The following is a 16,054-nucleotide window of genomic DNA, read 5'->3' as shown; positions in this document are numbered from 1 at the left end:
ATAGACAAGAGGTCGAACGACTAGCCTTGTGGTGCAACCAAAACAATCTGAAACTGAACACACTCAAAACCGTAGAAATGGTGGTAGACTTTAGGAGAAACCCTTCCATACTTCCACCTCTCACAATACTAGACAACACAGTATCAACAGTAGAAACCTTCAAATTTCTAGGTTCTATCATATTGCAAGATCTAAAATGGACAGCTAACATCAAAAACATCATTAAAAAAGGACAACAAAGAATGTTCTTTCTGCGCCAACTCAGAAAGCTCAAACTGCCCAAGGAGCTGCTGATTCAGTTCTACAGAGGAATTATTGAGTCTGTCATTTGCACCTCTATAACTGTCTGGTTCGGTTCTGCAACCCAACAAGAAAAACACAGACTTCAGAGGATAATTAGAACTGCAGAAAAAATAATTGCTACTAACCTGCCTTCCATTGAGGACCTATATACTGCACAAATCAGGAAGAGGGCCGTGAAAATATTTACAGACCCCTCGCATCCTGGACATAAACTGTTTCAACTACTACCCTCAAAACGACGCTATAGAGCACTGCACACCAGAACAACTAGTCACAAGAACAGTTTTTTCCCGAAGGCCATCACTCTGCTAAACAAATAATTCCATCAACACTGTCAAACTATTTACTGAATCTGCACTACTATTAATCTTCTCATAGTTCCCATCACCAATCTCTTTCCATTTATGACTGTATGACTATAACTTGTTGCTGGCAATCCTTATGATTTATATTGATATATTGACCATCAATTGTGTTGTAAATGTTGTACCTTGATGAACGTATCTTTTCTTTTATGTACACTGAGAGCATATGCACCAAGACAAATTCCTTGTGTGTCCAATCACACTTGGCCAATAAAAATTCTATTCTATTCTATTCTATTCTATTCTATTCTATTCTATTTCTACTGTTGATACTGTGTTGTCTAGTATTGTGAGAGGTGGAAGTATGAAAGGGTTTCTCCTAAAGTCTACCACCATTTCTACTGTTGATACTGTGTTGTCTAGTATTGTGAGAGGTGGAAGTATGAAAGGGTTTCTCCTAAAGTCTACCACCATTTCTACTGTTGATACTGTGTTGTCTAGTATTGTGAGAGGTGGAAGTATGAAAGGGTTACTCCTAAAGTCTACCACCATTTCTACAGTTTTGAGTGTGTTCAGTTCCAGATTGTTTCGGTCGCACCACAAGGCTAGTCATTCGACCTCCCGTCTATATGCGGATTCATCACTGTCTCAAATGAGACCAATCACTGTTGTGTCATATATTTTTTTTTGTTTACATTTATATCCCGCCCTTCTCCGAAGACTCAGGGCGGCTTACAGTGTGTAAGGCAATAGTCTCATTCTATTTGTATATTTACAAAGTCAACTTATTGCCCCCCCAACAATCTGGGTCCTCATTTTACCTACCTTATAAAGGATGGAAGGCTGAGTCAACCTTGGATCTGGTGGGACTAGAACCTGCAGTAATTGCAGGCAGCTGGTTTTAATAACAGGCTTCTTACAGCTTTGAGCCACCACGGCCCTTTCCGAACTTCAGTAGTTTAACAGATGGATTATTGGAGATGCAGTCATTGGTATACAGAAGAGAAGAGAAGTGGGGAGAACACACAGCCTTGGGTGGCCCCTGTGCTAATTGTACAGATATCTGATGTGATCCTGCTTAGCTTCAATAAGAAAAATATCATATAATTCTTTGTGCTTAATGTAAGAAGAATAGTTCTTCTGTAAGTGGAAGAGAGTCCCATGAGAGTGAATGGCAGTAGGTAAATGAAAACTATAATTTGATACTGGTGAGTGAATGGATGTATGAATAGTCAATTGAGTTTGTAGGGGTCTGGGAGTTGATCTCAGTTGCTGTCAAGAATGAATCACTGAACTGTATGCATGGTGGAATGGCAGGTAAGTTTAACTATAATAACCATAATACTGAAGAGCTGATGGAATATGATATTGCTGTCTGATAGATAGAAATCAGTAGCAGAAAGTCACATTGAAGTCACTAAAGGCTTTGGAGTAGCTAAATTGGGGGAGCAAATCAGCTCCCATCTGCAATAATTGCATCTGGATAGAGCAGTTTGGCTTCTGTCTGCTCAATTATCCTGCAGTGGGGTATTTGTATCCTGGTATTTATCTATCCTGAGTTTGATTAGTTGGAGGACGTCATTAAGTGGGCATGAAGGCTAAGTGCAGAGTACCATCTTACCTTTTTAGAAACTGGCAAATACTTCAGAGACTCTCAAAGCTTTATGGGGAGCAAAGTCCCAAGTGATTTAAACATATCAGGGGCTGCCGTGAGTAGGCCTTTAAATTGCATCTCTTACTAAGGATGTCTTTTCTGAAGCAGGAAGAAGAAATTACTTGTGATATAATAGAACCATCAGAGCCTTGCCTGCAGAGACTTGGTCTTGGGTAAGAATGGTCACTATAGGAACTTGATAGTTGCTTAGTAGCCTTGCTAAGCATGTTACTTTTCTCCCTCCCCCACCATTCTGTCTTTCTACATTGCAGCAGAGGAAAGAAACACCAAACAATACAAAACTTTCTCCAACTTTGTAAATTTAGCATCTACCTGATCTCCTTGAATTCACTATGGGAGATTTGGCAGGACAACAGTTATGAGAATGAACAGATTATAGCCTCCCAGTGTGCTCTCTGCCACAGTTGGGGTTGTTTTTTTCAGCTAGAAGCATCATTCTCTCTGACTGGAGAATGAGCCTGTCACTGCTTCTGGTACCACAAAGGCATCTCGGGTATCTGTCTGACAGGGTTGTAATTGCACCTGCTCACTAATGGATTTTTTTTTATTTATTTTTTATTCAATCTAATGGATTTATTGTCAGGTGGTATAGAAAGCACAAACATGACCTTGGAGGAAATATACCACAATCACTAATAAAACAAGAATTTATTTGGGGAAAATAAGAAAACGTAAGAAAGAAGCTAATGATTCTCTTTGGTATAGAAAGGAGGGAAGGAAAGGAAAGAACACAGTCAAATCTTCAAGATTCTGTTATTGTATAGCCTATGTTCAAGAAAGAATTTTTTTCTTCTTCTTTTAAGGAAGTAGAGTTTTAATGCTTCTTGTGATATCTGTTGCCTGATCTGGCCTACTTTTAAGTGGACAAATGGACTATCTATCACTGTAGACATAAATTGCTCCATTAGAGATGTTATCAACCTTAGTATTACCCATTAGCAGCTGAGCATAAACAGAATAGTCAAGAGGTGATTCTTGGCCACCAGGTCGATAACTAGCTTTGGAATCTGGCTTTATCTCCCAGATTAAGATGAAACTTGTTCTCTGGAGCTTATCTTTCCAAATTGTCAACTTCTCACTCTCTTAATTGAGCAAGGCATGATTATGGAGCAGGTAACTGATACATTTTATAAGTTGTCATTGTTTAATGAAGCAAAACAAGTTCTCACTTGTCAACTGACTATGGCTTGAGATTCAGGGCTTATCCATCAGTGCTTCTTTGCATTTATTTTGCAAAATTTCGGACAGTTCTTGTTCCTCCTGTTGTTGTGATTGTATTTCCCATCTGTAAATCCTTATCAGCTTATCCTCAATGGAAAATGTTGGCAAAAGACAAACTTTCTGGTGGGCACTTGGAGCAGCAGGAAATATGAGTGAAGAAGAAAGAAGGGCAGGTAGATGAGAAGTAATTAAAATGAATAAAAGTAAACTATATAAAACTGCATAAAATTATATGACAATATAATGTATAAAAATGTAGTATAGAATAGAGTTAAATTTAAAAAGTCAAGGTAGCAAAAAGGTTAATGCATATTGTGGGCCCCCACTTTGCATTTATTTCCAGGGGCCCTTTTCACCCTTGCTATGAAACTGATGAAGTCTAAGACAAGAGTTATTATCTCAATGCATATATCAGAGGTGTCCAAATCTGGCAACTTTAAGACTTGTGGACTTCAACTCCAAGAATTCCTCAGCCAGCTTTGCTTTGCTGGCTGAAGAATTGTGGGAGTTGAAGTCCACAAGTCTTAAAGTTGCCAAGTTTGGACACCTCTGCCATATATGGTCAATTTGATTTTGGTATTGCCAATCCAATGATATCTACATATGACTCGTTTTTTAGGTTTCCTGCTGGAAGGCAGTATGTGCTATAAATATTGACTTTTCTTGGCAGAAATATTATTTCATACTCAAAGGCCAAATTTTTCCATTATCTTACATACTATTTCCCTCTTATCTTTAGCATTACAGTCTATCATAATTAGTATGTTGTCTTTTTGTTTTGTTTTATGTGAAGTTGTTACAAACTGCCATAGAACTATTCCACTTTCTCCGCATCTGTTTCTAGAGCATAATAGTTTTGATTGGCTTCTATTGGATGAGATATTGAGTTGTTATCACTTTGCACTGAAAACTGATTTTTACATTGTTTTCCTAATGATGATGTTTCTTATGTGGTTTTTCTGGTTTGAAATCGCCCATTTCTTACCAGGGAGATAGGTGACTTATAAATTTAATAAATGGATAAAAATAAAATTCCAATTAATTTCTGTTTGCTAATTCCCAGAATGTCAATATTCAGTATTGATATTTTTACTTGGCTTATGGTTCTGACACTTGATTTACCTATAATATACATACATCTGTAGCATTTAACATTTCTTTGTTTCTGACCATATGAGCAGCTGGATCTGTTTTGGCTTTAATCCAGCCACAGCATAGAAACAAATATTATTTGCACTTTAATCTTTGCTCTTCCCCAGTAGTTGATTGGTTACTCTTTGTCTAAGAATAGCTCCTCTTCCCCAATCATCTTAACATTGTCTTGGTTTTGAATGCCCATTTGCTTTTCTTAGTAAAATATTGGAGTGGATGATCAGTTCCTTCCCCAATGGATCATATTTATCCTAACTCTACTCCCATGCCTCCCCATTATGGGGGCCTTTTTAGGGAGCTTACAATCCTGACAGTGTAATTGAAACTCATTATACATCACTACCACTACAAGGTACTAATCCATGATAGGAATGAATAGGATTGCCTTCTGAAGAAATGTTTGGAATGAGCAAGTACATATTTACAGATGTAGTTGAGGCATTGAGATGGTCTTTGAACCTATGACTATTAAAGATTATGGTAAATATTGTATGCTTATAAAATAGAAAGGAGCCCTACAATAATATCAATTAAATGTTAAGGTAACCAGGTTGGCAGAAGAAAAGTTATTTCTTCAGCTGTGAAATGACCTGCATTCAACTGCATTATATTTGTGGTATTTACAAGATGGAAGGAAAACTCTGTGTGTATGTGGGTGGATGTGTTTGTGTACTCCCTGTAGAATACTCTTAAAGGAAATACTTGGAGTCATCAAAAAGATATGGAGCAAGACAAAACACAATGATCTTTCACTTATATATTTATAGTAACAAGTATATCTAATGTAGAAACCTTTAAACTGATATAGATTCCTGTAATTAAATTTGTGCAACATATTAACAACAAAAGCAGGATGAATTTGATTTTTTTTAAAAAAAAACATAGGCTTAGGAAATTTACATTACTAATTGCATACTTTGGGGAGGATGGATAGAAAATTTCTGAATTTTCCAAATTGTTTGGATATAAAATACATTTTTTTCAGATGGAGATCTATTTAGAACTCCAGAACAGAGTTAAATATTCTGTAATTCTTAACACCACCTGCCAGAATCCCAAACTGGATTGTGTTGCCTGCATCTATTATTTTATCCTTTTCTCTCTTTCTTCTATATGTAACACAACCTCTATTTATATAATAGCAGCATTCATAAATGGTGTCACATAGTGAACAAATACTGGTCAAGAGATCTAACTTTAATTCCTGAGTAACTAAAAGTCAGTATGATAGCTGCTTCCACCAGATCTGAGAGAGACAATATTTATCTTGTTGATACCAGTGGGAGTTTTGCTGATGGTTGCTATGGATGCACGGCTTCATACCCTGGATATCATGTTTTATTTATTACATAGCAATGAAAATATAGTTTTGTTTTGCATAAATCTGTATGTAGTTCTGCTTTGGGAAGAATTTATATACAATGCTGATTATTTAGAAAAATGCAAATGTATGAAAGTGATTCTCTGGTGTAGATACCTTTGAAGCATCTTATATCTGCTTCATTCAAGGAATGAAGGAAAGAATGGAGGCTTGACGGTAAAGCAATAACTCTATATTAACAACTAACAGGCAAAAGGAACAAGCGAACGGCAAGTAAAAAGGCAGTATTTCCGAGAGAATATGAACTTTCTCTCACAGCTGCTATTTATATAGCAGCAGTCAACTATTGGCCAATGACGGCCACTCATTTCTCCCGCTGGCTAAGGGGAAACGTCACAGCCAATAGGAAATGATTCTCTGTTGCCAAAAAGAGGCGTGGCTGCATACACTACACTCCCCCCCCCCTTGGATGGCACATGCATAATCCTGCAAATATGTGGGGTGTCTACGCAATCGTCCCGATCAACGCAGTTCAGGGCTTCTGCCAGGTTGAGCAGAAGGAGGTAGCTCTAGAACTGCAGGAACAACCGGGGCTGATGGGGGCGACACCTCTGGAGGGCTGGCCAATGGAAGAGTTGAACCATCTGGTAAGTTAGCCATCGGGAAATTTGTTTGTAGCGGAACATCAAAATTACCGACTGGCTGAAGAGTAGGAACCAAAGGTAATCCATCAGGAGTCCTGCCCGGCAAATCTCAGGGTATTACAGTGAAATTACCTCCCCGAATCTGGTCCACATGACACCGCCAAATCCACCCATCCTCGAGCTCCACCCTGTAAGAATGGGGCCCCATTTCTTGGACAATTTGGCCTGGCAACCACAAGAGATCACCCCCATGGTTCTGGACAAAAACCTGTTCCCCTTCAGTAAAGGTCCTGATACGGCTGGTCAAGTCCAATGGGGTATCAGAGGCATAATTGGGATGCAACCTGTCTAGGGCCGTTCGCAGGCGCCGGCCTATGTGAAGCTCGGCTGGGCTGCAATTGGTCATCGGGCATGGGGTAGTATGTTGTGCCAGGAGGTATTTCATTAATTTCTTCTGCCATGTTCCCGACCCGAACCGGATCAGGGCATCCTTAACAGACCGGACAGCTTGTTCAGCCTGGCCATTGCTGGCCGGATGGTAGGGCGCAACCTGGGCATGCCTGATGCCCAAACTAGCCATAAACATCTGGAAAACGGCCAAGGTGAACTGTGGCCCGTTATCTGAAACTACCACATCAGGCAAACCGTGGGTGGCAAACAGTTTGCTCAGCGCCCAAATGGTTGATGCCATGAGAACTGCCTCCACCCAGTTAGAGTATGCATCAACCACTATCAGAAAATTGTGCCCATGGACCGGGCCAGCCAGGTCAATATGAACCCGAGACCAAGGACTCCTGGGGGCCTCCCACTTCATAGGTGTTGTGACCCAGGTTCCTGGACCCGGACTCCTGGACTCGGATGACTCAGAAAGTGAGGGAGAAGACCTGGCAAGCCCTGCTTCTCTTGAGCCCTTTCCCTCCCTGGCACCCACTCAAAGGGAGGAGGAGGGGCCAGCAAGACCTGATTCTCTGGAGCCTTCTTCTGATTTGGCAACGCCCCAAGAACAGTTTTGGAGTGATGCAAGACTGCGCAGGCGTGACCGGCGCGCGCAGCAGAAGCAGCGTTGGGATAAAGCCAAGTCATAATTGTCATGCAGTGACATCTGCAGAGACTATAAATAGGAGGCGGGACTTCCTGGTTTTTTGTCTTGGACAAAGCAATGAATTTCGCAAACTGTATCAATGGAGGGAAGAATATATTCGTGAGTAATTCTGGCCTTATCTATAATTTCCTCGTTATCTCCAGAAACTTGGCAGGCCCGTGGGTAGACGTGGCCAGGACATCTATTTATGTAAATAAAAGGAGAAAAGAAGGATTTAAAATAAATCAGAATAAAACAAAAGTGATAATTAAAAATATGTCTATACAACAGAAACAAAAACTAGAGGAAATGACAGGATTTGAGGTAGTAAAAAAGGTTAAATATTTAGGGGTCTATATTAGCTCATCGAACAAGAAACTTTATAAGAATAATTATGACTTGCTATGGCAAAAAGTTCAGAATGATATGAGTGGCTGGAAGAAATTGCAGTTATCCCTATTGGGAAGGATTGCGGCTATTAAAATGAATGTGTTACCTAGATTTTTGTTTCTGTTCCAGATGATACCTATAATTAAAAAGGATAAAAATTTGGAAGATTGGCAGAGTGGGATTAATAAATTTATATGGCAGGGTAAAAAGCGAGGTTAAAATGAAAATAATACAGGATTCACGAGAAAGAGGTGGTTTAAGAATGCCTAACTTTAAACTATATTATGAAGCAGTAACCCTTTCAGTAATAAGTGACTGGTTTAACTTAACAGAGGAAAGAATTTTGAATATAGAAGGTTATGACTTGTTATATGGATGGCATGCGTACTTATTTTATGGAAAAAAGTGGATAGGGCTTTAAGAATCATGTGTTGAGAAGTGCTCTTTTGGTCTGGAATAAATATTCCTATAAATTAGATTACAAGATTCCTATATGGGCGAGCCCTAGACATGCAATAGAGAATATAAATATAGAACAGAAACAGGAAATGATTACATATAAAGAACTTTTGTATGCTGAAGGAGGTAGATTGCAATTAAAATCATTACAGGTATTAAAATGAAGAAGGAGGAATTATACTTGGTTTCAATATGGGCAAATAAGTGCTAGATGGAAAGAAGATCAAAAATTGGTATAATGCAAAGGGAGGAAAATTTAATAAAGCAAATTAGAAATCAGACCCAGGAGCATATAAAGAGATTGTATAATGTGTTGCTTGAAATAGATTAGGAAAAGGATTTGATAAAGGATTGTATGATAAAATGGGCACAGAATATTCAGGAACCAATAATGTTGGCAACATGGGAAAAAATCTGGGTTAGAAATGTTAAGTTTACACAAGCACAGAATTTAAGGAAAATTTTTATAAGATGTTTTATAGATGGCATTTAGATCCCAAAAAATTATCATGTATGTATCCTAATATCCAAGCGAAATGTTGGAGGTGTGATTGTGATGATGCTACATATTTTCATATTTGGTGGACTTGCAAGAAAATTAAGGTCTTTTGGATAAGAATTTGGTGGATTATTCAAAATGTACTGAAGAAGAAGATAAAGTTCCTGCCACAATTTTTCCTTTTGGGAATTATAATGGATTGTACAGGGATTGAGACTAAATTGATTTTGAACTTAATAACAGCAGCAAGACTGTTGATTGGACAATACTGGAAGAAAGAAGAGATACCTACAATAGAAGAATGGATATTGAAAGTTATTAATTTGGCTGAGATGGCTAAAATCTCAGCGTTTTAAAAGACAATACGCAGGAAAGATATTTAATTGAATGGAAAAATGAATTGATTATCTACAAAACAGATATCAGATTAAGAAATATCAGATTGCCTTTGAATAATTAGAAAGTTATTTTATGTAATGGGGAGGGGGTTGGGAGACGAAAAGCTTTGGATGTGGTTATTTGGATTGGACTTTACCTTGTGATTGACCCGGGAAGCCGGGGGGTGGGGGAGGGAGGGGGGTGTTTTGTTTTGTTTTTGGGAGGGAGGGGGAAAAAAGGGGGGAAAATGTTTTTGTTTTTTTAAAACTCTTTCAATTAAAAAAAAAAAAAGGAGAAAAGAAGGCCTCTGACTGACTCTTTGCTGGGAGTATTGGGGGGAGGGAAACAGAACAATAGGTGTGGCTGCGGGTGGCACTGCCCAGGACAGTTGGCAACTCCGGCAATTCTCTACCCATTCTGAGATGGCCTGATCCAATCTAGGCCACCAAACGTAACTGCGGTATAGGTATATACCTATACCTTTGTGTAGGTATTGTAATACAGAGGTGCGTAAGGGATGAGGGACCACTACCCGACTGCCCCACAGTAAGCAGCCCCTCAAGACGGACACCTCATGCGTCTAGTCTTGTAGGGTTGGAACTCCCCCGGCAGGCAGTCCTGTGGCCACCCCCATCGTACCCAATCCAAAACCTGCACAAGAGTAGGGTCACACTTGGAATGATATGCAATATCAGCTGCAGTCATCAGGGCAGGAAGCTCATCCACCAAGAAAACAAATGAGGCAGGGGCAGGTCCTCAACACCCAGAGGAAGAGGACAACAGCTAAGACCATCTGCATTGGAAAGCTCTTTCCCCGGGCGATACATCAACTGATAATTGTACGCTGCCAAGAAAATAGACCACCTAGATAAGCGAGGAGACATAATCTGAGGGGTCTGTTTATCACTGGCTAACAACCCCAAAAGAGGCTTATGATTAGTGATCAATTGAAAAAAATGGCCATAAATGTAGTCATGAACCCGTTTAACAGCAGCTACAATGGCCAGAGCCTCCTTGTCTAGTTGACTATAATTCCACTCTGCCGATGACAGAGTCCGAGAAAAATAGGCAATTGGAGCCTCGGATCCATTTGGTAGTAGGTGGCTTAGAACAGCCCCTATGCCATATGTAGAGGCATCACAAGCTAAAGTAAGGGGGACACTGTTGCTATATTGGACCAACAGGGCATCCGAGGTGAGGAGAGCCTTGACAGCAGCAAAAGCAGAGGCCTGGGCCTTGCCCCATGACCAAGGAGTCCTACCATCGAGTAACCTATGAGGAGGCTCCGCCACAGAAGCCTTGTGGGGCAGAAACACGCTATAAAAGTTAAGGAGCCCCAAAAAAGCCTGCAAGTCCGCTTTGCATGTAGGAGCAGGGGCATTTTTTATCGCCTCCACCTTCGACAGGGTTGGATGCAACCAATCAGCATCAATTAGGAACCCCAGGAACTCAACCCTAGGCACCCCAAATTTACACTTAGACTTTTTAAGCTTAAGGCCCATTTGTTGGAAACGGGTAAGAACCTGTCACAGGCGGCTTATGAGGGCAGCCTGGCTGGTGGCAGAGACCAGCACATCATCAAAATATGGAACAACTCCAGGTATGCCCTGCAAGAGCCGCTCCATAAGGCTATGAAACAACCCAGGGGCCACACTAATCCCAAACTGCAGGTGGCGGCATTTAAAAGCGCCCCTGTGAGTGACAGTGGTTTGGGTAGCCGCCATGGCATCATCCACAGGAAGCTGCTGATATGCTTGGGCCATATCTAACTTAGCAAAGATAGACCCCTGGCCCAAAGAATGGAGCAGTTGTTGGACTACAGGAACTGGATAAGGGTGTGCCTGCAAAGCATGATTCAATGTGCATTTGAAATCAACGCAGATGCGTACTGAACCATCCGGCTTAATGGGAGTGACGACAGGAGTCTCCCACTTAGAGTGGTCGGTGGGCTCCAGCACCCCTTGCGCAATCAACTTATCCAGTTCCTTGTCCACCTTTGGACGTAGCGCAAAAGGCACCTGTCGAAGCTTAAGCCTGATAGGTGACACCTGGGGATCAAGGTTCCAGGAGATAGGGTTGCCCTTATATTGACCCAGGGAATCATCGAATACCTCAGCAAACTCAGAGATCAGGGCCTCGAACCCATCTGTGGTGGTAGAATGAATGCCTGTGATGTTGAGGCCCAATGCCAAGAACCAATCCAATCCCAATAAGCTGGGTAAGTTACCCTTAACTACAAGCAGTGGGAGATGACCAGAGAAAACACCTTTCTCCACCTGGAGGTGGGCATCCCCAAGAATGGGAATGTTGTTCCCTTGATAGTCCTTCAGCCTGATGGTGCAGGCATTCAATTGACTTTTAGTGAAGTTTGGAGCTATCTTTTGTAAGGTTTTTCCAGGCAATAATAGATTTAGAGGAGCCTGTGTCCACCTCCATTCTACAGGACACCCCCTCTAACATGATAGTAAGAAAAAATTTCTTGTTGTAGCCAGCCGAAGCCTGGCTGATTGACACTGCAGGGTTGGTGTTTCCTCAGTTCATGGTGAAGCAATCATGTCGGGACACAGGAGGACCTCTCTGGAACCATCTAGCTGGACAAGGATCTGATGGAATGTTATCCAGTGGGGTGGAACGGCAAACTCTAGCCAGGTGTCCCCGTTTGCCACATCTGCGGCAAATGTTTTTGCAGTTTTGAAGCTACACAACGAGCGAGGGTGATTCTTTCCGCAGCCCAGGCAAGGCGCCATCTGTGATTTCCATTCTATTGGCTGCTTGGTTCCCGAGGCTACTCGGAGGTGACCCACCTCGTCTTCCTCACCCTCAAATTCATCGGAAAGAGCATTGTCATGGTGAATGGAAGCAGAGTGGGCTGCCGCGTGCGTGGCTGGAGCAGAGTGGGCTGCCGCGTGCGTGGCTGGAGTTCTGTGCATCTCTGCTGATGACTTCTCCGACATTTCATAGGCAGTGCCTCATCCAAGGCGGACTGGAGGGTAATGTCCGTTCTAGATAAGAGACGGTGTTGCAATCTCAAACTCCTCATGCCGCACACCAGCTGCTCAAGAAGGGAGTCATCCAAGTTAGGGAACTCACACTCTATAGCAGCGGTCCAGAGAGAAGCCATATACGAATTGATGGACTCCCCTTCCATTTGGACCCTCTGACAAAAGTAAACTGTCTGGAAATACGCGAAGGAGCTGGCGCATAATGAGCCCTCAATGTGCCCATCAAGGTGGCCCAAGGCACCGCAGAAACCGATTGAGGAGCCAACAGAGCTCTGGCCATTGCAAATATTTGTGGGCCACAGGCATTCAGGAAATGGGCGCATTTCCTATCTCCTGAGAGCTCGGTGAAATCGTTGACTTGGAGATAACAGTCAAATTGCTCGACATACGCGTCCCACGTCTCATAGGCCAGTTCATATGGAGTGAAAGATGCCTTGTTAGCCATGGAATAATGCGGATTGACAGGAACAGACTATGAGTAAATGCCCCTACCGTGACCAGTGCTCTACCGTCACCTCAGGAATCCCACCTTCTCGTAACCAGTGCTTCATTCAAGGAATGAAGGAAGGAATGGAGGCTTGATGGTAAAGCAATAACTTTATTAACAATTAACAGGCAAAAGGAACAAACGAACAGCAAGTAAAAAGGCAGTATTACCAAGAGAGTACGCAACTTTCTCTCACAGCTGCTATTTATATAGCAGCAGTCAACTATTGGCCAATGACGGCTGCTCATTTCTCCTGCAGGCTAAGGGGAAATGTCACAGCCAATAGGCAACAATTCTCTGTTGCCAAAAAGAGGCGTGGCTGCATACGCTGCAATATCCATGCATGTTGTGCATTGATTTTATTCTACATCTGCACTGAGGATGGAAAAAATTGTAAAGAGGATAAAATAAGCATGGCTACTTTGCAATGTTCTACAACTTTGAAAGTTACAGATTTGAATATATGTAAAAATGCTTCTTGTCAAATCATTCCACCTATGAAGCCAAATATCCAATTGCATAGTACAAGTAATAAAGAATTACTAGACAGAACTGTTATCTTACTATATCTTAATTTCACCATTCAGAGCAATACAGATAATTCTTGCAACCGTAACTGGGCCAGAATTTTGAACATATGTAATCATGGTTCTAAGTGAAAGCATGACATTATTATATTTGATTTTACAACCATTTTTATGATGGTTGTAAAACAAGTCATTGCCAGGAAACATTTTTAAAAGTTAAAAAGCTTTAAAATGTGATCATGTGACTGCAGGACACTGCAACTGGTTATAAATATGAGACGGTTGCGGGGATTAGTACAGCAGCCATAACTGAAGACAGGTCATAAGTGACTTCTTTTGAGCCATTGTAATTTTGAATGGTTGTTAAATATGTGGTCATGTGTCAAAGACTATCAAAGAGTTAAAATTATCCAGCTAAAATAGGAACTAGACCTTTGAGATGAAGAAAGGCCAGGTCAGAATTTATTTCAGATTTGCAATTTTCCGATTTGGCATCACATCGAGACGGTCGAGATAGCAGGACTCCATGAATCCCAGCTGATCCCTCTTCATTTGGGAGGCCCCAAGGGCCTAAAGTCACCCTAGAGGTGTGATGAAGAAAGGAGGGACCCCTTGCTGATCGCGGGGGAGCAGCAGCTTTCATGCTCAACCCAAGGCACCCTCCCAACCAATGAAGAAGAGAGACAGTCATTATGGCTGGACCAAACCCAGGGAAACTGAAGAAAGAAGCACTAATGAGACTTCCGGCGGTGATGTCATGCTGTAGTCGGGCAAACGAGTGGGGCTCCACTTGTTTGTACCCAATTTTTGAGGCTTTTTCAACAGGTTGGATCTTGGAGAGATCAGCGAGGTGGAGGGGTTTCTTCGGAGTTCAAGCAGGGAGCAGTGCGAGCTCCCGTTTGGCAAGAGGAGTCCTCTGCCTATACATGGAAGAAATCTGCTTGAAAATGACAGATCCAGAGGTGTGATGGCCTGACGATTTATACAGGGAGAGAACAGTGGAAAGTAGCTTGAAGAACTGGAGAGAGGAGAATAAAAGTGACAGAAAGGAAAAGCTCTCAGGGATTATAAAATGACTCAAGACAGAAGCAGCAAAGTGAACTTCAAGAGGGAACATGAATGGCAATGAGGTGGTGGGAGCAGAGATCTAGAGCTGTCAAAAAGGAAAAGAGTGTGTGAGTGGAGCAAGCAAGTGGATTAGGGCTTAATCATTATATTGCTGGTATTAGAAAGAAAGAAAGAAACTATTTAACTTTTGAGATTGTTTCCTGGGGAAAAAAAGAGAGGGAAAGTGTTGGTTATGTTGGATGTTTTGGAGGTGACAAATTAGAATTTGCACTACAGACAACGGAGGTAACTGTGCAGTTTTGAATAGAGAAGACATCTTGGATGAAGGGGTGAAAAAACAACAACCCTGATGCAGGACTTGAACATAAAATACTTGTCTACAAGGAACTTCTAAGAAACTTATATATCAAAATATTTGTAACTGTATCCCACTGAAGTATTTATACATATTTACTGAAATATCTATAACATAGTAATCTATATTAACTGCTGTTTATTTTATATATATATATATATATATATATATATATATATATATATATATATATATATATGAATAATTTTGGAGAGTATTGAACACAAACATAACTTTCCTTTTCATAATACTTATATATATACAGAAATATATTTAAGGTTGATAATTGTAATTGAATCATAGGAAAGAAGGAGTATATTTAAGAAGTTTTTATTATTATTTGTTTATATATTTATTTAGATTTACTTATTAATAACTAGTAACTAAATAATAATTATTTATCAATTAATTGTTAGAAATTGGTTTTGAATCAGTTAAGATTATATAAAGAGATTATTGGGAGATATCATAAAAATTGTATGGAAAGAACATAGAGTAATCAAGGAAGGATAGAGATTGAAAGAGAGGAATAAAAAAACATGGTTGATTATACGGTACTCTGGAAAAACTTTTTTAAAAACATCAAAATGACAAGCACAGCCACCACAGTAACAAAAATGAGGGGCGGGGGAATAACTTCAATAATAGCTTCCTCCTTAGGATCAAAATCCGCAGAAGCTGTGTTGGGAGGTGAAAAATCTGGTTCTACAATTAACTTACAAGGTATGCAGTCAACCCTACTAGCAATACAGGAAACAATGTTAAAAATGCAGGAGGTTATGACAAGCAAACATGAAGATATTAAGAACAATATGGAAGAAGTAAAGGGGGAGATAAGAAAGCTTGATGAAAAAAATTGGTACAATTTTTTCACAGGGAACTTGAAAAAGCTATAATAACTCTGGAGATGGAAAAAAATCAATGTTTTACCTCCACTTTCAAAACATCTTGGAAAGTAAAAATGAAGATCTCCATAAATTAATGGCTGAACTCCTAGTGGACCCACTGCAAAAAAGCAAACAAGAGTTGGGAAATGAAATTGGCTAAACATACAGGATTCACATGAATTATTCATAGAGAAATTAACTTCCGAGAGAAGTCCATGTTAAATTTGTGAGGAAAAAAACAACAGATGAAGTATACAGTAAAACAAGAGAAGATCCCCTGATATATAATGGAAAAGAGAT

At 40.5% G+C, this 16,054-nt stretch overlaps 1 protein-coding gene across 2 annotated transcripts in view; it reads left to right on the top strand.

Annotated features, from left to right (window-relative positions):
• GLRA2 (glycine receptor alpha 2) overlaps positions 1-16,054 on the top strand; it is a 307,323-nt gene that overhangs the window by 211,504 nt on the left and 79,765 nt on the right. The window lies entirely within an intron of this gene.

This window comes from Ahaetulla prasina, chromosome 5 (assembly GCF_028640845.1).
Source record: "Ahaetulla prasina isolate Xishuangbanna chromosome 5, ASM2864084v1, whole genome shotgun sequence".
NCBI classification, from domain to species: Eukaryota; Metazoa; Chordata; class Lepidosauria; order Squamata; family Colubridae; genus Ahaetulla; species Ahaetulla prasina.
This window is presented reverse-complemented; position numbering and strand designations above follow the sequence as displayed.